Below are 25,189 nucleotides of genomic sequence, written 5' to 3' on the forward strand. Positions count from 1 at the left end.
AAAGGAGACAATGGGAACAACTAAGTCTCTGGCATAGCTTTTGTATTTTCCTGATTATGAAAGCAATATGAACCCAAAAATGTATTAAGACTATAGAATCATGGGTGGGTAACTCCAGAGCTAACTGTCGTTTAAAGTTTCAGGGATATTTATATCCTTATGTCTCAATGTTATACCCTGATAATCTTCCATTATCAAAAAATACAGATTTATGCTACCATCCTAGCTTTTCATGGCACGTTTGGGTCATAACTTAATCAGTTGTTCATGGCTAACTGGGAGATGGGTGTGATGTAAGGTGATTATATACAAATGATGACGGCCTGTGGAGAAATCTTTGTATATGTGTCCTGTCATTTTGTAGGCACGAATTCTTAGCAGTGGTCAACTGCTAGATTAAAAGCTATGCACTTTTTAAAGATTCTGACTCCTGCTGCCAAATTGCCCCTAAAGAGTTATATAAATTCACTCTTTTGGTTCCTCTATTTCCTTCTATAATGCCACTAATAACTGAGAGATGAGAAAAATTTCCTGTTTAAAATTCTTTTGTGTATTCATCTGATTTCTTTCTGTTTTTTGGTGGTACTGGGGCTTGAACTCAGGGCCTACACCTTGAGCCACTCCACCAGGCCTATTCTTGTGAAGGGTTTTTCGAGATGGGGTCTTGTGAACTATTTCTCCCATCTGGCTTTAAACAGTGATCCTCCTGATCGCTGCCTCCAGAGTAGCTACGATTACAGGCGTAAGCCACCAGCGCACGGCATTCATCTGATTTCTAATGAGGTTGGGCATTTTGTCACATTTATTGGCTATTTTCATTTCTTCTTTGAACCACTGGATATTCTAATTAATGTTTTAAGAACTATTTTTTTCCAATTTGTCACTAGCATCTTAAAGCTTTTAAAAATTCACTTTTCCTTTATATGTTCAAATCTACTTGTCTTTCCCAAGTGGAATCCATTGGGTGAACTTCAAGGGTGGGAAATGAAGCATGGATGGGAAAGCAAAAGAGGATGTATATTATACGCACTTTTCCGAACTTCACAAAAATTATCTGTTGAACATGTGAAAACATTAGGAGCGCTCTTGGGTACTATATGCCTCTCCCTGTAAATTTCTTCCAGGACACATGGACCCACCAGCCTGTACTATATAATGGAAGTCCACAGAACCTCTTAACTCTAATACTCAACAGTATTTCTTTCTTTGTTACTATTTTCTTCCAGCTTCATTCAGCCTTTTACCATGGCCATCACATTCCATTTAACACCACCCTACCTCTGTGCCAGGTACTTGGGATAGACTTGAACACCCCAAGTCTCTGGTTTTGGGAGTTCCTTGCTTTCTACAGATCAACCCCTAACTTCCCTAGAATGCCAGTGAACCCAGAGAGCCTGTTTTCCCCTCTGTAGACAAATTTTCCAGGTTTCTGAAGACTGCCCTAAGTGCTACTCATCCTGCAAGTTCATTTTCCTCCTCTTAGTTTCTTCCTCACTTTAGTCCATCTTCTCAACTCCTTTGACATTTATGTTCTGAGTGCTGATAGCTGGGAGCATCTGAGCTAGAAAGTTTAAGTGCATTGTTGAAGTGTAAAGTGCTATTTTCCCTAGTTCAATTGTAATGAAGGGTCAAGTTTGCTTTTTGTAGCTAGAGTGCTGTGTACAAATTCACCATGAACTAATCAAAATAAAGCTAGAACGCTGCCTTGGGGCTAGCAACTATAGACTCTGTTTTAGATAAATTTTAAAATAGAGAAATTGTTTTGAAAAACGATTTAAGCCAAGAATCTTCAATGCACGAGATAGAAAAAGTAACAAAGGGACATAAGTTACATCTTGGGCAACATAACTCTTTTTTTGACAGAAGGGCAAACTGAGGGACAGAGATAAGGCTTGGCCAAGGCCTCCTACAGGTTTTACCGCAGCTGAAGAGCGAGAGACCGAGGCAGAACCCGGACCGTGGGACGCGCACGTGGAAAACGCTCAACCAACGCTGCAGTCACCTCGCCCAGCGGGCCGAACTAACAGCAGCCACGTGACGCAGCCTATTCATCACGCGCGGAGGGCGGGACCTACAGGATACCGTCCCCGCCATTCTCACTGTTCTCCAATAGGGAGCAGGAATCTGGTCAGGATGGGCGGGCAAGATCCGCCTCCTCCGCCCTTCAGTGGGGTCCGAGGGAGCCTAGTCGGCTGAACCGAAAGGGTGCAGCGCACGTCAGTCACAGAGCCCCGCCAATAGGCTCACGCGCTGGCCGTGGCGCCCGCCTCCGCATCGGCCTCCCGGCGTTCGCACTGCCTTCCCTCAGGCCGACCGCGGCGGTGCCGGCCCCGCGCCTCCATCCGGGTCCTTGCGCGCTGCTCTCCGGGCGCGGCGGCAGACGGCCACGGGTGCGAGGGTCCGTCCATCCCCGCGGCGGTGGCTTGCGCCCTTCTCCCGGAACCTAAGGTGGGTACAGCGGCCGTGATGGCGAGTGCGGGGCCGTCGCCATTTTTTGCTCCCTCATGCTCGCGGCGGCAGGCGGGCAGGAGGAGAGTTGTGGGCCGACCGGTCGTGGCCTGAGATCTGTGGGGGGACCGGGCCCCCTCTGGCGGGCGGGTGGCTCCGGAACGGGTGGCGAGCGGAGCCTGTGGGCACCCAGGATGCGGGCGGGGGAGGGGTGCCGCGTGGCCGTGGTGGCGCTGCCCCAGCCCCCTCTGCTTCCCGCCCAGTTCTTTGCCGACGGGGCGGGGGAGGGGGGGGTCATTCTTCACATTCCTTACCCCGCCCTTCCCCCCCGCCCCCCCCCGCTTCAATCAAACTTGGGGCGGGCGGAAGTTCCGCCCCCTGGCTGGCGCCCGTTGGTCGGCACCGCCTTCCGCCGTGGCGTGACTGGTTGCAGGCGTTGCCAGGTCCGTGTGACGTCATTTCCGCCGTCAGGTTTGTGGGCCGGGGAGACCTTGGCCTTGGGGGTTGGGATAAAGGAGGGAAGGTAGGAAGTGCGGGGGGAGGGACCGGGCGGGAAGGCGCGGGCGGGGAGGGCGGGAGAGTCAGGGCTGGCTCACTGCCCCTGCTCTGTTCGGCCAAGTGCGGCCTGCAGTCCCAGAGCAGCTGTCATGGCTGGAGGTCCGCTGCGGCGGCCGTCCTTGGTGAGGGGGAGGGGAGCTGGAGACTGGGAGGAAATTGTATCCCGGGGGTTGGGGTCACCGGAAGCAGCGCTGGCCTTTTGGCCCAGGCGCTGCAAACTCTTGGAACCTAGCGGCTTTCCTGAGGCTAGCTAATGAACTTCCCGGCGCGCTCCACTGGGAGCGATGGGATCACCTTGTGTCCTTGGCCAGCAGTGCCCTGCGGTGTTCCAGCTTCTTACAGTAGGTTTTGTGTCAGAGCCGGTGATGTGTATTTCACTTACCTTTCAGCTTTCAGATACAAGGTTTAATTATGAGAGCTGGCAAGTGGGAAACAGACTTTAGAGACAGTGTTACAGTCTTTTAACCAAGAGACTGAGGTTGAGATGTTCTTTTTGTAATTTCACTAATAAGTTTTGCTTTCTGGCACTGTAAGGTTAAAACGTTTTTTTACGGTTCCTATGTATTTTTTTGCCCTGATAACTTCGCGATATAAGAAAATTGCCCAATTTCAAACATGAAGTCTAGAAAGTAAAATGAGTGCTTTCATCCAGGTGTTCCTGCTGATTGGCAGTCTAGTTTCCTTTACAGTATATTCAGGGGGTATGTGTAATTACAGGAGTAACAGCTTGGAAGTTCTTTTGAGTTTTGTGAGGGTGTTTGATTTGTTTTTCACGGCTGATAAAATACATTACTTTGAAGCCTAAGAACTTTTAAAGAATAGGCGAATATTTAGTCAGTTACGACTAAATATTTTAAAATGTGTTACATGGGGACAAGAAGAGTTGGGAGTGGGGAAAAATTTAACCTTTTTGGATAATTGGACTGCAGAGATAGTGACAACTAGAAGGTATTTTTCTTTATCTTGAAACAGGCTATGGGTTGTTCGTCCACCTTCCCCCACCCCCAAACACAATTGAAGTTTCATTGAATTTGAGACTCAGTAGTTTTGCAAGTAGGAAAGTGAAGGGAGATACAAAACACCCAGTTATAAAAAGAAAGCTTGTAAATGATTTGAATTCGAACACAGTGAAGATATCTGCACTAGGCAAGTTGGCTTCAAATGTTACTCCCTAAAGCATCCCCCCCATTTCCAGCCATTAAATATTTCTTGGTCTAGAATACAGCACCGTAGATGTCTGTTACCTTTTTATTTAAATAGCTAAGTACAGTGGGAATTAGTATTAAGAAAACTAAACCATTGTCTCAGACTCTCCTGAGTCATTGGGTCATGAAACCACTTTAGTGGGTGTGATCAGAATTTTCAAAAAGCAAAGAAAGTAATAATGTGTGCATGAAATAGTGTGTTGATTCAGTTAAACACGTGTGCAAAGTATTTTGTGAGTTTCAAAAAAGGTTAGAAGCTGGTGGCCTCTGGTAGGATTACATGCCTGTAATCCTAGCTACTCAGGAGGCAGAGATCAGGAGGGTCCTCATTCAAAGCCAGCCCCAGGTAGATAGTTCTTGAGACTCCATCTTGAAAATACCCAACACAAAATAGGGCTGGTGGAGTGGCTCAAGTGGTTGAGCACCTGCCTATCAAGCATGAGGCCCTGAGTTCAACCAAAAAAAATTTGGAAAGCATTTTTAATGAGTATTTTTCTGATTTATAGCACCCATGTTCTCCAATGAATATTAAAAACAGCCCTCTTTATTTATATTACTCAGTGCAACATGTTCCCTTCACTTGAGTTTTTATGAGTTGGGAAATAGATTTGCCATCCAGGACTAGCATGTGTTTTAGTCATGTAATGCATTTTATAGCCAAGAAGGTTTTATTTAAACTCTAAAGGATCTTTTCCGTCCCAGAATATTAGTTGCCAATGATTTTTTTTCCTTGTCTAGATGAGAATAAAAGAATCTCCAGTTATGAGTTGTCAACATTGCCTCATGTGACCTCAGGACTGGAGTAACCTAGTCCTTTCTGGTCATTACTTGATCTTTGCCTGCATGGGTGTTCTATTCATTGCATAATCACTTACAAGTAGACTAAATTAAATAACTAGATAGGATGAGAGTCTATTTTTTTTTTTTTGTACTAAGTTTCTGAAATCCAGAGTAAATTTTATAGAACGGCACATAACACTGTGCTAGTCATATTCTGGGTGCTCAATATTAATGGCTTCCGAAAGTATAATGTAATGCTGGATTGTCTAACTGGGTTTTCTGGGGCTTTTTGTTTTTGGTGGTGGTAAAGTTTTATCCTTTGCTCTCCCATTGAGCCATGTCCCCAGTCCTTTTTACTTTAGGTATTTTCTTAAATAGAGTTTATTCCTGGCTGACCTAGGCTATCCTCCTCCTATTTAGGCTTCTAGCATAGCTGAAATGACAGGCACTGGCCACCTTGTCCAGCTTTTATTGGTTGAGAAGGGTTCTCTTGAACTTTACTTACTGCCTTGGCTGCCCTCCAACCATCTTCCTACCAATGTCCACCTTTGAGTAGCTAGGATTAAAAGTGTGAGTCACCATGGCTGGCTGTTTAGTTGCTTTTTTCAAAAATGAGATTTTGCTAGGTGAATATTTGCAATTCAAGGTAGCAAAAAATGTCTACACAGGCACATTTCAAATTCAAGAAAGTTGTATTAGGTGATTTTTTTTTTAAGCTAAAAGTTGTAGGTAGTCTAAGGCTATACCTTTGTTTTGTTAGGAATAAGACATTTTCGATGTGTTTTAAAATGAAAGGATGGGTATGATTTGGAGCATTTTGTTCTAAGGAGTTATCCATTTTCTACTTTGTGTTAATATTTGATTAAAGTGAAGTTAGACTGTGTGCTTACATGGGAGAGAGAGACCAGACAGTATCCTCACCCCAAACCCTATACCTTATTTTCATTTGGCCAATTACATGATTGCCTAATGCCTAGAAGGAACTTTTTTCTTAGTGAATTCACTCTTCTACATTATAGACTGAATTGTCTACTGAGGATACAGTTAATTTTAGCAAATTTTGTGTAATTTAGATTAACTAGAACCTACCTTTTCTTGGCTTGGGGGTTGTGTAGACTACAGTTTTTTTCATCCTGGGATGAAATAATAGCATGTTTAATGATCAGTAGGAAAAACAAACCAACGAAGTTGTATTCCCTGCCTCATCCTAAGTATTTACACACACAACAGTCACCATTTGCAGCAAAATTTATTTAGGTATACAGGGGTAGCATAGAACGTGACTGTGGTAGTAGGGAAATTGTAGTAAAAGTAGCATTGTACGCTGGAAAATTTACAAAGGAACACAGACTTGGCATTGGTTACCTCTTTAGCAGTTTTCGGAATCTAGATATACTGAAGTAATCAACAAGAGCATTTCAAATATCTGCTGTGTACCTAACAGTGAAGGAAAAGGCCCTTTTAAGAACTCTTACCTAGTTCTATAACTTAACATAAGCTTCAGGATTAGTGTTGAGTATGGTAAGAAATTGAGACCTTAGAATGAGGTTAACTTTCAGTAGAGAAACATAAATCTAAAACCTTCATTATTTTGTCAATTGTGTATAAATTCTCATTGCTAGAAATACTGCACGTGCTTTATCAGAGGAAGCAAAATACTATTGGAGAGTTTAACACCATTTAGCAAGCATCAGCAGATTATTTCATTAATATCCAACTAAATATTTGAGATTGAAGGGAATCAATACTAGGTGGCCAGTGCTCTAATTTTGATTTGTATGTGATCGTCAAGAAGTGAAAATGAGTGGTGAGACTCAGAGGAAATAGTTCATTTTTCTTGTACGTGGTTTATTTTACTTGTTGAAAAGTTAGGCAAAAATGAAATTTATGCAACCATAGTATGGAATGTGACTAAAGGTTATGTAAGGTAATGAGTATATTAACTTACCATTGCATAATGTGTGTGTAGTTCAACATGCTGTACACCATAAGCAATTTTTTACCAATTTAAAAATTAATTACAAAAAAGTAAAGTTAGTAATGTGAATATTTAATATGCGTCATTATGGAATGTTATTTGATATAAACACATATAATTTAGTCATAATCAAATTTGCCTCTCTACAGTATGTTTTAAGTAAGAATGTTTGATTGTCCGATATGTATCTTAGTTAAGTTCTTACACTTAGTTAACTTCTAGGTCACTAAATTGCTTTGCATATGTTCCCTTACAACCCCACGAGGTGTGAATGTGACAGTTCCCCAATTGGAGATGAGAAATAATAAACCTGTTCCAAGAACATAGCCACTAAGTAGCTGCTTGAGTCCAAAAATGTTGTCCTTAGCCCTTTACTATTCTAGCACTTTGAGCTGAAATGAATTTTTATGATATATTTTTGTATATTCTTATAGGTTGAATTTTGATTTCTAATTATTATAATTTTAATGGGAGAATAGTTCCAGTTGAAGATTGAGACATAATGTGAGCCAGTATAGAAAATGGATTAAGCAGTGTATTACTTATTCATAAAGAATTGCCTGGAAGATCAAATTTTGATAGTTTGAGCTAATAAACTATATCCTGCCTAAGAATTTAAAGAGAAACCTAGAGATTACATGACATACCTAAAGACATGGTAAGTGGAGAGCAATATTCAAACCAAGTGTGATTCTGAAGTACACTTTTTATAAACAGAAAAATACCAAGAACTGAATGTGCACTAGTTACCTCACTCTTTGCCAGTATCCAAGCACTGTGTTCTGTGATCAGTGTTTTAGGATTTTTACTTAAATGAACATTTCCATGGGTTCTCATAATTAAATTCTAGTGTGTGAATTACTGTTAAACTGTTTCTGTTAAGCTGGCTAACCAAATATTGCCCATCCACTATTAGATTTTAGTTTGCAACATTTGCTCAGATCTGTTTTTCAAAACCACAGGGTGAGAACAATTCTATTATAAGTTTATAAATAAAATGTAGAAATACAGGAGTAAGGAATAGTATTGATTTGTAAACTCTTTTTGCATTAGTATTATGTGTAGACATGTGAGTGCTGTTTGGAACTATAAAATATTTTTCTTCCTGTGGGTTACAGAGAAATGGAAATAGTTGCTGTAGTGAATAGTGATGCTGTATAGTAGATACCTACTCTACCTGATTATTTTTGTGTATATTCCTCCCGCCCCCCCAAAAAAGTGAGAGTTGTGGTAATAGCCTTTACTACATAGAATTACTAGATTGATTACTGAGTTGAGAAAAATAGTACAGAGTAAGCATGTTACTCTCAACAAGATTAAAAAATAGTGTATTTTAGGGGCAGAGGTGTAGCTCAGTGGAGCACTAGCCTAGCTTTAGTGAGGCCTTGCATTCTATCCCTAGCACTGAAGAGGCATGTTAGAATTTTTTAAGGGCTCACTTTTTTCCCCCAATGATGGGAGATCAAACCCACCATCTTATGCATTCCAGGCAAGCATTCCTTCAGCCCTAAACATGTTTTAAACAAAAAAATTGATTGGAAGTTAAGTGTTGAAATAGAGAACAATTCTTGTTCTGGGGAAAGATTCTAGCTTAAGGCCTGATACATATTTTTTCTTTTTTTAGGGAGAGGCTACAAGTACGTACCTTGAGTCATCTGGCTTTGTAGACTCGAAATGCGCTCACGTAAAGTGTGCTGTTTGGAGAGTCACTGCTATCTCCTTTTGGGGTAAGTTAAACTTCTATAGTACCAGTTTTTATCCAGAGATGGATAAAAATGGGGCCTTACATACGTTGGATGTATGGTAAATCTTTTCCTCTTTTTCTTACAGATAGTTTTGTCTAATGTTATTTGTCCTAGTATTACAACTAGGAAAGCTGACAGACTAGAAAGGCTGAATTACTTGTAAAAGGTTTCAGTGGCAGTGACTTGATTAGGTGCAGGACTTGAACCTTGGTGTTTTGTTTATTCCAGATAAGTAATGCTGCTGTCACCCTTTGTGTATAAAGATTTTTGTTTTGTTTGTCTTTGTGGTACTGGGGTTTGAACTTGGGGCTTCATGCTTACAAAGCAGCTGCTTTGCCACTTGGGCCACACTTGCAGTCCATTTTGTTCTGAGTATTTTGGAGATGGGTTCTTGTCTGTTTGCCCAGACTTGCCTTGAACCACAATCCTTCTGATCTCAGCTTCTTAAGTAGTGAGGATTATGGATGTGAACCACCTGTCCTCTGATTTTTTTGGGTGGGGGGGAGGGGGGCTGGGCCAAGATCCATCCTATTTTACACTTCTCGTAGCTGTAACGATAGGCACATGCTACCACACTCAGCATTTTCTGTTGAGATAGAGTCTCACAACTTTTGCCCATGTTGGCTTGGAACTGCATCCTCCTGATCTCAGTCCCCTACTACCTGAGGTGACAGGCATCCATCACCATGCCCAACTGTTGGTCGAGATTGCGGTGGGGGGGGGGGTCTCATGAACCTTTTGCCCGGGCTGACCTCAAACTGGCAATCCTCCCATGTAGTTAGGATCATAAGTGTGAGACCCTGCTCTCTGCTAGGTATTTTTAAAATACGATCTTGCATGTGTGCTGGGACTGGCCTGAACTGTGATCTTCCTATTCATACTTTGCAGGTAGCTTGGGTGTGAGGTACATGACACCTTGCCCAACTTTTTATTGGTTGAGGCAGGGGAGGTTTCATGAATTTTTTGCCTGGGGTGGCCTCAAACCTTGATCTTCCTGGTCTCTGCTTCCCATTCAGATCTCTTGAGTGAGTATATACTTAGGAATGGAATTACTAGGACCGTATGGTGAACTAACTCATCAACAACCAGTTTTTACTCATCAACAACCAGTCCTTACCAACTTTGCACTGTTTTCTGTTAACAATCAATTCTCCAATTCTGGATGCTTAGGTGGGTGTCCTATGATTCAGTTTTATTCTGACACTACCTGGAGTTAGCATAGATTTCATACACAATCCTATAAAACTGCCCCTTCTTCAGATTCCAGTTTCGAGTCTTAGGGTGCTGTCTGAACTTTTAATCAACTGGCTGTAAGTTGAGGGGCTTCCAGCAACTCCCTCCTTAGGCTCTTTCATTTCCTAAAATGGCTCACAGAAAACTCAGGAACACAGTTTATGAACTATCACTGGTTTATAATAAAATACACAAATGAACAGGAGGTAGGGAAGGTGAGGTCCAGCAGGATTCTAAGTCTGTTTCTGTGGAGTTGGAATTGTGCCATCTTCTCTGCATGAGGATATTTGCTGACATGAAGCTCTCTGCACCCTGTCATTCAGGGGTTTTTATGGAGGTTTCATTACTTAGGTATGCTTTATAACATCATTGGCGATTGATGATTAACTCTGTAAACTCTCTCCCTTCCCTGTAGGTTGAGAGGAAGGCTGAAAGTTCCAACCTTCTAAACATGCTTCAGTCCTTCTGGTGACCAGCCCCCATCCTGAAGCTGTCAGGGGCACTCAGTCACCAGTCATCTGATTAGCACTAAAATACATTCATCACTTAGGAGGGTTTTAGGAGCAGGATGCCAGGACCTCCAACTGGAGACCAAGACCAGGTATCTATTTCTTATGTCATACGTGGTGATTGTTTAACTTTGTGAGGAACTCTTAAACTTTCCCAAAGCAGTTGCACCATTTCACTGCTCTCACCAGCGGCCTGTAAGATTCCAATTTCTCTACGTCCTTGTTAACATATGTTGCTAACTTTTTGATTATTAGCCATCCTAATGGATAATGAAAATGGTATCTCATTGTGGTTTATTTTGAATTTCCCTAATGACTAGTGAATAATGTTGAGCATCTTTTCATGCACTTATTAGCTGTTTGTGTTTATGAGTCATATCTTTGCTAAAATATCTATTGAAATGGTTTACCTTTCACTAAATTAGGTTATTTTTCTTAAGTTACTTTGGTATGTGGTGTGAAGTGTAGGGGTCCAGATTCATTCATGTGGGTTTGCAGTCATCCCAGTACTGTTTATTGAAAAAAACTATTCTTTACCAATTGAATTTCTTGATGCCCTTGTGGAAAATGAGTTGGCCTAGTATAATGGGTTTATTATTTATGAGCTTTAAATTCTATTACATTAAGCTATATGGCCTTATATATGTTTGCAGTAAAAACGGCATCTTTTGGTTACTGAGTCACTGCAAAATATATATTTTAAATATTAAATGTAGTGCCTGCCTTAAATCTTTGTAGTAGCTACTTAAGTTTGAAGTCTGTAAATTGAAGATTAATAGTTAACATGATTTAGATTGAGGTGTTAAGATTTTTTATTGTAAAACTGCACTGGTCGTTTTGCTTGGTTTACAGGTATTATTATACCAGTGCTTTAAATATCTTGGATGCTGCCTGTGCTCCCCCATCCCTGAAGCACCTTTCTAGCTAAAAGAAGAATCCTGACTCTTGACTCAGATCCAGTTGACTTTGATTTTCTGCTAATAAGACCAATTAGTGTTTGCTTAGAAGAATTAATGAGTAGTTCCTTTAAAAATTAGTCTCTATATTTTAAATGTCATTTCTTTGTACATTAGTGCTTTTTGTAATGGATTATGTATGATGTTAGATGGCTTTTAGGTTTTGAAGTCATTAGATTTTATGAGGCATTTGTGTTCCTTTGTAATGACTGTTGTTTTTCAAGGAAGAATAAGTGATTTGATGAATTGATAATACAGTTTAAGTATCCTTTATCTGAAATGCTTGAGACCAGAAATGTTTTGGATCTAAAATACCTCCAAATATATAATGGGGTATCTTAGATGGGACCCCAACCTAAATGTGGTTCATTTATGTTTCTCCTACACCTTCACACATTACTTAAAAATAATTTATGCAATATTTTTAATGTGCTTGGCGTTTTGGCCACAACCTATCACATGAGGTCAGGTGATTTTCCTCTTGTGGCTTTATGTTGGTGCTCAAAAGTTTTGGATTTTTAGATGGGGGATATCAACCTGTAGTATCATACATAGTAAGATGATTTCTGAACCTTATAAATACTGTATTAGGAATGGATTTAGATAACCAACCATTATATGTAGCATTGATAAAATACAGGAAATAAAAAGAAAGCATAGTGTAGATGATACGTGTAGCAAAAATGTCAGTTAAACTTTATGTTAACTGTTCAAGTTAAAGGAATTAAAATGATCTAATACTTTCTTTTTTCCCCATTTCACAGGGAATCAGGATTACCAAGGAGACAGCCTTCCTGTGGTACTCAGCTGTGGTTCTTCTCAGCATTCACCCTGGATGGTCTCTTCACTGTGGGATGAGGTAGTAGGTTGTATAGTTTTAGGGTCACACCCACCACTGGGAGATAACTATACAATCTACTGTCTTTCCTAAGGTGATGGAAAAGTCTGCTTTCAGATGGCTTCATAGGGTCAATAACTAATTGTACAATATTTTAAGATTTACTTGTCTGAAAAGGCATTTGCTTATACTGCACAAGTTAAAATTATAAAATCCTTATGGGAGTGACTGTACTTTTTGTTTATTTCATTTCTGTATATCAGAATAAATTTATGCTTTATTTTGATTGATGCTGATAATTTATGTTGAATTTTTTTTTTTAAAGAGATTGTATTCCATTCCAGAAGAGAAGATTGCTCACTCTATCAGAGTGAGGTAGTAGATTGTATAGTTGTGGGGTAGTGATTTTACCCTGTTCAGGAGATAACTATACAATCTATTGCCTTCCCTGAGGAGTAGACTTGCTGCATTACTTTGTTTTTATCTAGATAATATGAAACTCAGATGAACTGTTGTTCTTTGCATTTACAGTTATCAGTTGTTAATTTTCTCCAAGTATAGTAGATACTGTGATCTAAGATTTTTAATTTTTGCATATGATTCAGAAAATTAAAATAAATCAAAAATCTTAAAGAGTGGAGAAAGTAAGTATCCTTCAGGAAATCTTAATAGGGACACAGGCGTTTTTAATTGAAAACAGGTTCATTGCTCTGCATCCTGGTACACATGTCTAGAATAAGATTCTGGGTGGTAGTGGTACATAGGAACTGGAAGGGCACTATGTAAACTAAATTGGAGTCAGGTGCATTATTTTATTCTGAGTTTCGGGTGGTGTTTGAGAATGCTTTAAACACTGCTTCTTTGGTGTATGGATTTGGACAGGCTTTATTCATTAACCTGATAAAGGAGAGATGGGCTCTGAGTCTACCCTTGCTCCCTGGTAAGTTGCAAAGACCTCAGCTTTGCCCTCAAAATCTGAAGTGGTCCTTTATTGACAAAATGGGATTACCTAAAACTGTCGGTGGGAAAGTCAGTAATTTGTTACATTAAAGAAAATATGAAAAAAGTATTAGAAGAAGGTACTTGTCAACATCCATGAAGGCCCAAAAGCCTTTTTTAGTACCAAACTTATGTCTTGGACCTTAGAACCAAGCAAAGCAGAAAGTTCCCCATTTTAAGTGCTTGCTGTTTAAACTACTTTGGGAGAAGAAGGAAAAGAGGCAAAATATGGGGGTGAGGGAGAGGTCACCTCTTCATTTATTTTTTTCTTTCCTGAATCTTAGTATCTAAGATGATCACAGTGGATCTCTACATGAAGCAAAACTGTCCCTTGAATGTGCTCAACTCTGGTGATTTGTCCTATACCAGATTTGGGCTTTTTATTTCATCCCTAACACATAGATTGACACTTGCATGGAGAATTGGTCTTTGTTCTAAACTGGACATAGATAACATTGGGGAAAAACTGACACTCGTTGCCTTTTGATGTGCCAAAGAAAAGCAGAGTGTTTGAGAAATTCTCATTGGCTTAGTCTTTGTTCAGTTGGCAAATGTGCATAATCTATCTGCTAAATATGTGGCATGTACAGTTACGGAATTTTAACAGCAGGAATCGTGATCCGCATTTGCTTCTGTTTACTGTAATTCAGGGGTCAAAATAGAAACACCTTCAAGGACACAGGAGGGGCTGACTAACTCATTTGTTCCAGTTGATAGGTCACAAGCAGGATTTATTTACAGTGTCAGCTAATTTTTTAGTTTATCAAGAGAGGCTGGATGTTTTAGGAAATTTGATATTTGAGTTTTGATAATTAAATATTTTAAATAAAAATGTGACTCCAATAGGTGGACTGAGTATTATACTGATTTGCATCCTCTAATGTAAATGAATTATTTTCTTACTCTTAAGGTTTGATTTTAAGCAATACCTTTGTGGCTTTTACCAATATCGTATTGCCAATAACTTTTAAGAGCATCAGTGAGAGAACATTAATTGGTTAAATTTAAAAACAAAACTCAAAAGAGTAAAGCCTAACTTAACAGGTGTGTTGAAGTACATCTGCAAAGTAGAAGACCCGCAAGAAATAAGATGGGTTCCTAGGAAGAGGTAGTAGGTTGCATAGTTTTAGGGCAGGGATTTTGCCCACAAGGAGGTAACTATACGACCTGCTGCCTTTCTTAGGGCCTTATTATTCCACGGTACTGTGTTTTCCTTCCTACCTCACTTTGGTGTAAGCAGAGTTCTTTATGCAAGTTTTCTTACAAATGAAAACATTGCAGGAATACCAAAGACCAGCAGTGTTTGCATTAGTGATGAGTAAACAGCAGCATGGTGCCAACATAAATTATTGGCAGCTAACTAATGAGAATTTGAAACTTCCAAAGCATGCCTAGTTGCTTATGTGTTGTAACTTTGGGGTCACGGAAAGGTTTTGGAAAGTAGAGTTTTTTTGTGTTTGATTTTTGTGTAAATTAGCCTCTCTGTGACCTAGAGACTTGTCAGCTACTCCTGTCTGTAGCTTCTACATTATGTCTGAAAGAAAACATTTAACAAAACTATTGACCTATTTTTCTGTTTCTTGATACTTTTGTGAAGTTTCTGGATTTCTTTTGTCTTCTGAATTTAAAATTTAGGGGCAACTCTTGAGGTAGCATTGCATGGTATGGGAGAAGAATTGCGCTGAGTGGCTCATTGCATGTAATTGAGTGTTTTATGTATGCAAAGATTAGAAGGTCAATAAAAATGAAAATAGTTGCTAGGACAGTAGAGTTATATAATTCAATAAAAACATTAACACTTTAAAACTTGTGCTTTTTTTCTTGTTTTTTTTCCCCTCCCATCAGTGCTTAGGGTCAAACCCTACCTTTCACATGGTAAGCAAAACACTGCTGCTTGAGCTACAAGTACTTAATTTCCTTTTTAATTAGCAACAAGCTGCTGGTTGTAGTATTATTCACAGATGTATTTTACTAAAGCTACTTCCAGCTCTTCCAGTTTTGTAAACAACTTCTGTAACTTTGTACATACAATTACATCTGCTTAAGGGACATCCTTCCTTTATTTATTTGAATAGCTTTTGTTCATTGAGTCCGGTGCAAGCAGGCACTACCTTGAAAAGCTCATCCTTTCTCATTTCCCCAGTCTGATTCAAACATTTACCATATGAGGAATGGTGCTAGTTCTGCATTATCATCCTACGGTAGTTTTACTTTTTTTCCCCAGCTATTTAAAACAGTAGTAATGTGTTTGAAAGACTCCAGGATGTAAGGTTGGAGGGGAATTTAGTGCACCTTACTGTCCTCACCTCTCTTCAGAAAATGTTAAATGAAAGGAGGAAGGAGGTGGGTTTTAATACACTCCTCTGGCCACTTTGGATTTTAAATTTCATTTGTAGATATAGTTGGGTATGGCTTCTAAGGCATACTGTGGTTATTTACAGTCAAAGATTTAGAAATTAAAAAGATTTCAGTACAGTAGCAAAACTGCATTAACTTCCTGTATACTGATTTAAGTGCATAGGAAAAGCAGAGAGATGAGAATACTTGAGAAAGATTAAAGGTGATTTTTCAAAAACCAGTATTCCAAAATTTCTTCCTTAAAAACTAGGAAGCAGTTTTGTATTTCCCTTATTAAAATACATAGGTCACAGTCAGCCCTCATTTTCTTCTTACTCATTTATTTAATTTTCCAGATTTCTGTGCTCCTGTTTTGTGTGTTTCCTAGCTTTTCAGCTGTTGGGATCTTGTGGGAAGAGCTGGAAGAGTAACTCAGGAGCCCTTTTGAAGCTGGACATCATTTCCTTCAACAGTGTTTGCTGGTTGAATGACCTGAAGGAATCCATTAGATTCAGATTCCTTGGGGTTCTGGAATCCTGCTTGCTTAAGCTCTATAATACTTAAATAATAATTAATTAATACTTAATTTTTAAGTTGGACCTAAAAATTTTCCCTTAGGCAAAAGTGTAGGAGCTGAGTTAACTGCATTGAACTTCTAGCAACATTAGCAAAGTTAGGGGAAGGCTTTCAAAGAAATGAGGTAGCTCACTGCTGGGCTGGACTGTTACTAGTATCCTAGATATTTCTAGCTTTTTTTCTCCCCTTGAGCACATGGCTTCGGTGTTTTGGAGACGCCTCTCACAAAATGACTTGCTACAACTGGCCTATCTTTGTTTAGGTGTGACTATGAAAGGGAAACTGCTGAAGACACATTTTAACTATTAGACCCATTTAAATTAGCTCAGAAATGCCACTTAATTCCTTTACATGTCATCAGTTGGAATTGTCACATTAGGTTGCAGGAATATCTAGTTGTTTGGGGAGCAATCTAGGATATGGAAAATTACTTGGATGGATTTGGGGCAGTCCAGAAGTAGGGAGGGGGTAGATAGCTGACTTGCATAATTTCTCCAAGGCATGTCCTGAGGAGAACACAACATTTCTAGGGAAGCCTGTGTATATCAGGACCCCATGGCTTGTGATTAGTTGCAGGCACTATTGCTTACTCACATTCCTTCCTGTAAGGAAAGCCTTAATTTTGTTGCAGTTTGGATCCTTAATCTCAGGAAAGGTGCACTCCCTCTTGGGTTGATGGGCAGGCAAGTGACCATATGTGACTAATGAGATGTAAGGAATGATGTAACGGGGTTTCATAGTACATTTCTGGAGGAGAAACTGCCTTGTGCTGCATCCTGTTGCTTGAGTTTGAATGTGGTTTTGTGATCAGAGCCATCTTTTGATCATGAGATAGGTCAATAATGCTTGCTTAGAGTTGGGCTGATGAGCTATACCAGCATTTGCCCTCTTCAATATGTGAGAAATGCTCTGTTGAGTGGGTGCTGTTTGTTTCTGAGAAAAGTTCCCCTCACAGGGCTCCCACATATCCTAGGGATGTCCAGGGTAATACCCTAAGTGCGTGTCATTTTGAGTAAAGATGCTAAGAAGCCATTACACTAGGAAGAAGCCTTGTGGCCAAATATGAATGATAAGACAATGGGTCCCTTACACTTCATGACAGGACCCTGAGCATTAGCTGATAGCAGACACCATGTCAGAGGCCTGGATTTTACAAGTGGCAGTCAGCAAGAATCAAGCACAATACGGACCAGACACCCCTCCCTGGTGCTAAGCCCTTTGGAAGTTTGGATCACCCTAAATATTTGACAGATGATTCTCTTAAAATTGCTTTAAAGCAAGACACAAATGGAGGCAAGTTTGAGAACTGCTGCATTCGGAAAAAGGAAGGTGAGCTTGAGATGGCGGCTGAATAATTCACTCCAGGGATTGGCTCCCCACAGAAACACTAATCACACACCCAGACACTCTCACAAGAGTTAAGGAAACCAGGTGAGAGACCACAGTACCTACTTTTAGCATCATAAAAGCATTGAAGGCAGGAAGGAAAGAGTTGTCATCTTCGTCCACAACTCTAAACCATGTAGCAGGGCTCCTGCATGGCTTAAGCACTCCTGCTTGAGAATGCAGTGGGAATTTAAATCTAGACCTTAGACTTGAAACCTACTACCAGGCACAGCTTCATTGCCCTGTCCACAGGCTGAAAGGTACTGACTACTGGCCTAACTCTCAGGCTCTATTTCTGCCTCTTTAATTTTTTCTTCAAGTCTCTTCTGCAGCCTTCCCATGGAAAGGCCAGGATTGATTGATAAACATGTTTATGATGAGGGATAGAAACTACCCCCCCCCGAGGAACAGCAGAGCCTTGCAGGACAGACTGCCTCCCAAATGAGGACAATTACTTAAAATGGTGAGACTGTACCTTGGAGCAGGAGTAATTTCAATGGAACCAGATGCTCCTCTCAAGTAATGACAGCTGTAACTTCTCTGAACTCTGCCCACACCCCCAACCCCATGCTCCCCTCCCACAACCAGAACCAAGATGATTGATCAGACCATTGTCCTGGCCAAGATTTATTGCCTTTTCAGCTATGTGTACTTACCACCCTTCTTTTGTCTCCCTTGTCTATAAAACTTTGGAGATAATCTTGGAGTCACTTTTATGTGTCTTCCTGATGAGGCTGCACTCAAATCTCTTTTTCTACCATTCATCATTACTCATCTCTTTGGTGTGTTGTTGGTCTTACCTGGTTTATTTTGGGATTCCCAGAGCTAGGGCTTTTTGTGCACAGACTGAAGCTCTGGACCCACATTGGTCAAATAGCCCGAGGACTGCCCCAAGGTCAGGCAGCCGTTGGGTAGGGGCAGGAAAATGAGTGTAGGACAGAAAAATGAACATAGGATTTTTGCCTTGGGACTTAGTGCTGCACCTCATGTTGTAAAGTTCAGCACCATGCAGAACTCAAAGGACTTTGTCCCCAGGTGAGTGCTTAGGGATAGAGCCTCCAGACGTACTCTGGCACCAGGCAGAGACTGCTTTATAGGGATGAACTTGTGTTTAGTCTCTGAATTATTGGGCCAAGACTTTTTTTCTTTTGGTACTGGAGTTTGAAATCTACCTCACACTTGCTAGGCAGGTACTCTGCCACTTGAACCATGCCTGAACCGTTTTGCTTTGGCTATCTTTGAGATAGGGGCTCATATTTATGCCCAGGTTGGCCTGGATCATCCTATTTCTGCTTCTTAAATAACTAGGGTAAAGGCATGCTTCACCACACCCAGCTTTTTATTGGTTGAGATGGACTCTTAAGAACTTTTGGCCCAAGCTGGCCTCATACTCTTGTCTTCACCTCAAGTAGCTAGGCTTACAGGCTTGAGCCATCACACTTGGCATGAAACACATCCCAGGAACTGCCTCCCTGATCCCTTTCCCAACCTTGGACAGCACAGGGAGACGCAGGAGTGCACCAGCAGAGTGTGTGGAGAGTAATGTAAGACAGGGAAGTGAGCCCAGTACTTTTGCCTTGGAACTTCATGTTGGGCTCTTAAAAGCCCCCAGTAAGTGCTAATGAACAGAGCCTCTACACTTGCCTTTGTGTCAGGTGAGACCTGTATTTACAGTCACTTGGACTTCTATTCTGGCCAGCATCACTTACACTGTGTCAGTCTTGGGCTGTGAGTACACCACAGCAGTAGGCACCCAGTAACAGTTTGGACCCTGGTGCCCTGCACTGCTGTGTTGGTATCAGAGGGTTGTGGACTTGGTGTGACCTAGTATTGCAGCATTGATGGCTATGGGATTGCCCATTCCATCCCTCTTCGAACCTCAAGCAGCATGGTTTGGAGGGAGTAGTTGCTTGTGGGGAAGAAGGCAAAGGTACTGCCAAGTTGTCACATAGGAACCCAAGTGATTCCTCTGCAATAAGGCCCCGAGTGGGGATTCCATGGTACCTCATCACAGCCTGGTGACTGGACCAGGTATTTGGGCTTGCCCCAGCCCAGGCAAACATTTAAGTGAAGTTTCCTTTTTAGGTACTCCCTCCATTCTGAACGATAAGCCATCTGCAGATTTGGAACAAATTTGGGCTTGGGGTAGCCTCTAGCACTGAAATTAACAACAGCTCAAAAATGGAAACCTAAAAAATTGATACTGAATGTGCCATCTAGTATTGAAATAGCAGAAGAGACCACAGGTTCAGTGTATCTGCTTATATTTCGCTTATAATGTTTGAAGGACAGGCATAAAAAGCCAGGTTATGAAGACTAAATACCTAATCCTTCAACTGTTGGATGAAATTGCATGCCAAGAAACATAAGGAACTTTATGGAAGGCTTGACTTCAACTAATGGACAAAATAGGGCACCAGAAAATGACCACTGATAAGTGCAACCTCAGAAAATTCAGAGTAGCTGGTTTTAAGGAAACTCAGTGAGCTTCAAGAAAACAAATAATAGCTAGGCAGGGTGGTTCAGAACTGTAATCCCAGCTATTTGGGAGATGGAGGCAGGAGGATTATGAGTTGAGGCTAGCCTTGGCAAAGTTAACAAGACCCTTTCTCAAAAATAAAAAAGGGATTGCGTATATAGATCAAGTGGTAAAAGTGCTTGCCTAGCAAGCACAAGACCCTTGGTACCATAAAAAAAAGAAAACATGATTAAGTACTTTATCAAAGAAACTTAGAATGAAGCTTTTTTTTTTTAAAGATCAAACAAGTTCATGAATTGAAATGTACACTAAATGAAATGAGAAATGTAATAGAAGGTATCAGCAGAACAGAAGAAACAGAAGAATCAGTAAGCTTGAACAAAGTTTATTTGAAAATACAGGGGGAAATGATGAGGAAGGGACAAAAACTATGGGGACTTTGTGAAATTAAGAAAGCAAGTAGCAAGTGTTTGGGTTGTTGAGGTTCAAGAGGGATTTAAGAAGGCCAAAGGGGTAGTAAACTTATTGAAAAAAATAATACAAGAAAATGTCCCAAACCTAGAGAAGGATATAAATATCTAGGTATGGGAAGGTCTTGGTAACAATACAGATTCAATTCAACTAAATCTAATGAGTCATAATCTGTCAAAGATTAAAGACAAAGTAAGGATTATCAAAACAGCAAGAAAAAGGAACCATATCATGGTGTTCTTTAGCAATTGCTCAGCAGAAATCTTACGAGCCAGGAGGAAGTGAGATGAGATTTTCACAGTGGGGGGGAGGGGAACCTGCTAAACAAGAATATTATACCCAGCAAAGCTATCCATTAGAATTAAAGGAGAAATAAAGACATCCTGAGACACAAAAGTTAAGATTCGATTTACTACCACCAGACCTATCTTTTAAAAATGCTAAGGAGTTCCTCAAACTCTAAGATGTTTAAAAAGTAAGGAAACAGAGTATGTAAAACTCACTGGGGAGAGTACCTGTATAAATTTACAGTAGTCTACTGTAAAGCATGGTGTGTAAACCATATCTTCAGTGAGAAGATACACATTGTCTTTCAGTAGGCTAAAAACAAAACATAAAATAACTACATTATTCTGTTAAGTGGTAGCTAATACAAAAAAATGTAAAATGGGATGTGAAAAATTCAAAATGTAGAGGACAATGCAAGTGTAGAGTTGCTTTTTGTTTCTTTTCCTCTATAATTTATAGTCACTGTTAGGTTCCTGTTACTTCAGCATAGCTCACTAAAATTAAAAGATATTTTTTTGTAAGCCTCATGGTCATCACAAAGCAAAAATCTCTTAGAAATGCCAAAGTAAACAAGGAATCTAAATACACTGTTTGAGAAAAAGTACTTAACCACAAAGGGAAACTGTAAAGAAGGAGAAGGAAAAAAGCTATCATAAAAATGGAAAACAACAAAATGACGATAGTAAGGTCTTACTTGTCAATAATTACCTTAAATGTAAATTAATTAAATTCTTCAATTAAAATATGTGGAATGAATGGGTAGAAGCACAAGGGTATATACGCTTTGCTTAAAAACTCACCTCACCTTTAAGGACATGTATAGACAAAGTGAAAGGATGAAAAAAAATCCCATGTGAATAGAATCCAAAAGAAAGTAGGAGTAACCCTTTTTATATCAGATAAAATAAAAATTAAAAGCAGTAAAAAGACAAGCTCGTGATATAATGATTAAAAGGTCAATTCAGTCAGGAAATAACACTGAGTATATGAACATGTGTATTCATATATATTCTAAATATATAAAGCAGCTATTAAAAGGAGAGATAATAGGGGATATTAATTCCTCTCAGCAATGGACAGGTCATTCAGACAGTAAACAAAGAAACAACATAGACCAAATGGTACCCTAGTAACCTTGACAAATGGACCTACACATTTACAGAGCAGCTGCTGAATACACATTCTTCTCATCAACACATGGAACATTCTCCAGGATAGGTCACATGGTAGGTCACAAAACAAGCTTCAGCAAATTAAAAAAAAAAAAAAAAAGCATATTGAGTGTTTTTGCCAATCATAGTGAAATAAAACGAGATCAGTAACAAAACATTTAGAAACTATACAAATACATGGAAGTTATAAACAACTTAATCCTGAAAAATCAATGAACGAAGGAGGAAATTTAAAAGAAAAATTTAAATTTAATGAAACAAATGAAAATGGAAACAACATACCAAAGCCAACTGGAAATAGCAAAAGCAGTACTAAGAAATTCATAGTGAGTAGCACCTACATTAAAATATCTCAACCTATTGTTGCACTTCAAAGAACTACAAAAACAAAGCCAAAAGTACAAAATTAGAAGAAATAGTAGAGAAGAAATAAATGAGATAAAGACTGAAAACCCATAGTACAAAAGATCAGCAGAATGAAGACTGTTTATTCAAAAAGACAACAAATTCTTAGCTAGACTAAGGGGAAAAAAAAAAAACCCCTCAAAATCAGAAAAAAGATATTACAATTGCCATTGCAAAAATACAAAGAATTATTAGAGATTACTATGAATGACTATACAAATTTGAAGAAATGTATTAATTCCTGAACACAGACACCTTACCAAGATTGAATCATGAAGAAACAGAAAGCCTAGACAGACCTATAATGAATAGTGAGATTGAATCTGTAATGAAAAGTCTTCCACTATAAAAAGCCCAGGACCAGATGGCTTTACTGCTAAGTTCCACCAAACATTTAAAGAACTATTACCAATTCTTAAGTTACTGCAAAAGAAATCATTGATATGCTAAAACTATACAAGGACACAATAAAAGTCACTGACCAATATCTCCAATGAACATAGATGCGAAAAGACACTATCAAACTGAGCCAGCAGCAATAAACAGTATTGAGTTTTCCTATCCAGGAATCTGGAAATACCTCTCCATTTATTTAATTTGTTTAACCAGTATTTTATAATTTTCAATGTATAAGTTTTACAATTGTGTTAAATTTATTCTTGTCCTAATGTTTTTGATTCTGTTGTAGCAGAATGTTTTTCTTAGTACAAAATGCAGTTGATATCTGTATATTAATCTTGTATACTGTGGCTTACTGATCCATTTATTAGTTCTGATAGCACTGGGAGGGGGAATTCTTAGGCTTTATTACGTGCAGAATCATGTCATCTGTCAATAAGGATATAACGATAGTTTTACCTCTTTCCAATTATTTGTTTTTGTTGTTGTTATTTGCTTGGTTTTTTTGGAGGCAGGGTCTTGTTATATAGCCCATCTAGGCCTCAAATTCAATTATTCTCCCACCTCAGTCTTCTGAATGCTGACAGTACAAGTGAACACCGCCATGCCTGGCTTCTTTTCAATTCTTTGTGCTTGTAGTATCTTCTTCCTCATGCTTGTAATTTTTCCTCTTCCTACTCTCTTTCTTCCCCCTCTCCTTCTCCCTCTTCCTCTTTTCTTCCTCCTCCTTGTCTTCCTCTTTTTGTTGTTTAGTCCTGGAGGTCAAACCCAGGACTCACATGATAGGCAAACACTCCACCCCTGAGCTACATCCTAGCCTTTTCCTCCTCCTAGCATTACCTAGATCCTCTAGTGCAGTGTTGAATAGAAGTGGTAAGAACAAATATCTTTGTCTTGTTATTCTCTGACACAGTACCGCAGGATGAATTATTTGTAAAGAGTAGAAACTCACAACGAGGCACAGTGGCTCAAGCCTATGGTTCTAGCTACTTGGGGAGACATAGATCAGTAGGCTTACAATTCAAGGACAGCCCTGGCAAAAAAAGTTGGTAGTGCTTCCTCTGAACAAACAAGCCAGGTATGTTCATACACATCTGTAGTTCCAGCTGCGTAAGAGGCACAGGTCAGAGGATCGTGGTCTGAGGTCAACCCTGGGCAAAGATACAAGACCCTATCTGAAAAGTAAAAAGCCAAAAAAAGGACTTGGGGCATGACCCAAGTGGTAGAGCACCTGCACCTGCCTAGCAAGCACCAGGCCCTGAATTCAAACTCTACTTCCACAAGCAAACAAACAACCCGAACAAATTTATTTCTCACAGTTAACAGGCTTAGAAATCTAAAATCAATGCTTCGTCATCTGGTGTATGTTGGCCTCTCTGTGCTCTCACACGGTGGAAGATGGAAAGGCAAGAGTGATCCTGCAAGCCCTTTTTATAGTGGCATTAGTCCATTCATGAGGGGACGTTCTCCTGACCTGAACCTCTCTCAAAAGGCCTCATCTTCCAACACTGTTACATTGGGGATGAGTTTTCCACCATGTGAATTTTAGGAGAGCTTATGACCATAGCAATTGATTGACATTGTTCATTTGTTGCTGATCTTTCTCCAAAGTAGGATGCTAGCTGTATATTTTTATTAGATAGTTGAGGAAGTTCCTTTGTATTTCTACTTTGTTGAGAGGATTTAAAAGCTTTTTTAAAAATTTTGAGATGTAGACTTACACAGAGACTTACAAATTAGCAGTATCCCACTCCACTCATCCTGCCCAACTGCGACATGTTATATAAATAGTAGAATATCAAAACCCTTAGTTGAGACTGATAAAATATTGTTAACTAAACTGAAGATTTCCACTTCAACCGCTTGTGTGGCTCCATGTGTATGTATGGTTCTATGCACTGACCTCATGTATATGTTCATGTAATTACAACAATTAAGATACAGGACTCTTCCATCGCTAAAAATAAGCTCCCTCCTTTATAGTTGCGCTCACCTCTACTCTGTCTGTCCCTTGGCAGCAACTGCTCTGAACTCCATATTTATGGTTTTGTGTAAATGAAATCTTATAATATGCAGCCTTACATTTTGGATTTTTTTCCTAAGCATGATACTCTCCACATCCATACAAGCTTCTGCTCTTACCAATTCTTTGTTCCTTTTTATTGCAGACTTATTTTTTTTTTCACTGTATGGACAGCCTAGAATCCAACCATTCTCCCATTGAAGAACATTGAATTGTTGTAAATTTATTATAACTAAAGCTACAATGAATATTTTTGTATAGGAATTTGCATGAATATTTCCACTTCTTTGTAATGAATGTCCAAAACTGGGATTGATGAGGAAGTGTATGTTTAGTTTTATAAGAAACTGCCAAATTCTTTTTCAGAGGGCCCTTATCATGCAGTCCTTTGCCAGTATTTTGTG

The 25,189-nt window shown here is 39.7% G+C and overlaps 1 long non-coding RNA gene across 2 annotated transcripts; it reads left to right on the top strand.

The window, feature by feature from the left end:
- The first annotated feature begins 3,107 nt into the window (after nucleotides 1–3,107).
- On the top strand, nucleotides 3,108–15,055 carry LOC141415583 (uncharacterized). Of its 2 annotated transcripts, none has more exons than XR_012440562.1 (4): nucleotides 3,108–3,128; nucleotides 8,594–8,696; nucleotides 10,363–10,548; nucleotides 12,177–15,055. It is a non-coding gene; the product is annotated as an uncharacterized lncRNA (long non-coding RNA). The 2 variants fall into 2 exon arrangements; XR_012440563.1 differs by lacking the exon at nucleotides 3,108–3,128 and adding an exon at nucleotides 3,177–3,347.
- The last annotated feature ends 10,134 nt before the right edge of the window (nucleotides 15,056–25,189 follow it).

This window comes from Castor canadensis, chromosome 13 (genome assembly GCF_047511655.1).
Source record: "Castor canadensis chromosome 13, mCasCan1.hap1v2, whole genome shotgun sequence".
NCBI classification, from domain to species: Eukaryota; Metazoa; Chordata; class Mammalia; order Rodentia; family Castoridae; genus Castor; species Castor canadensis.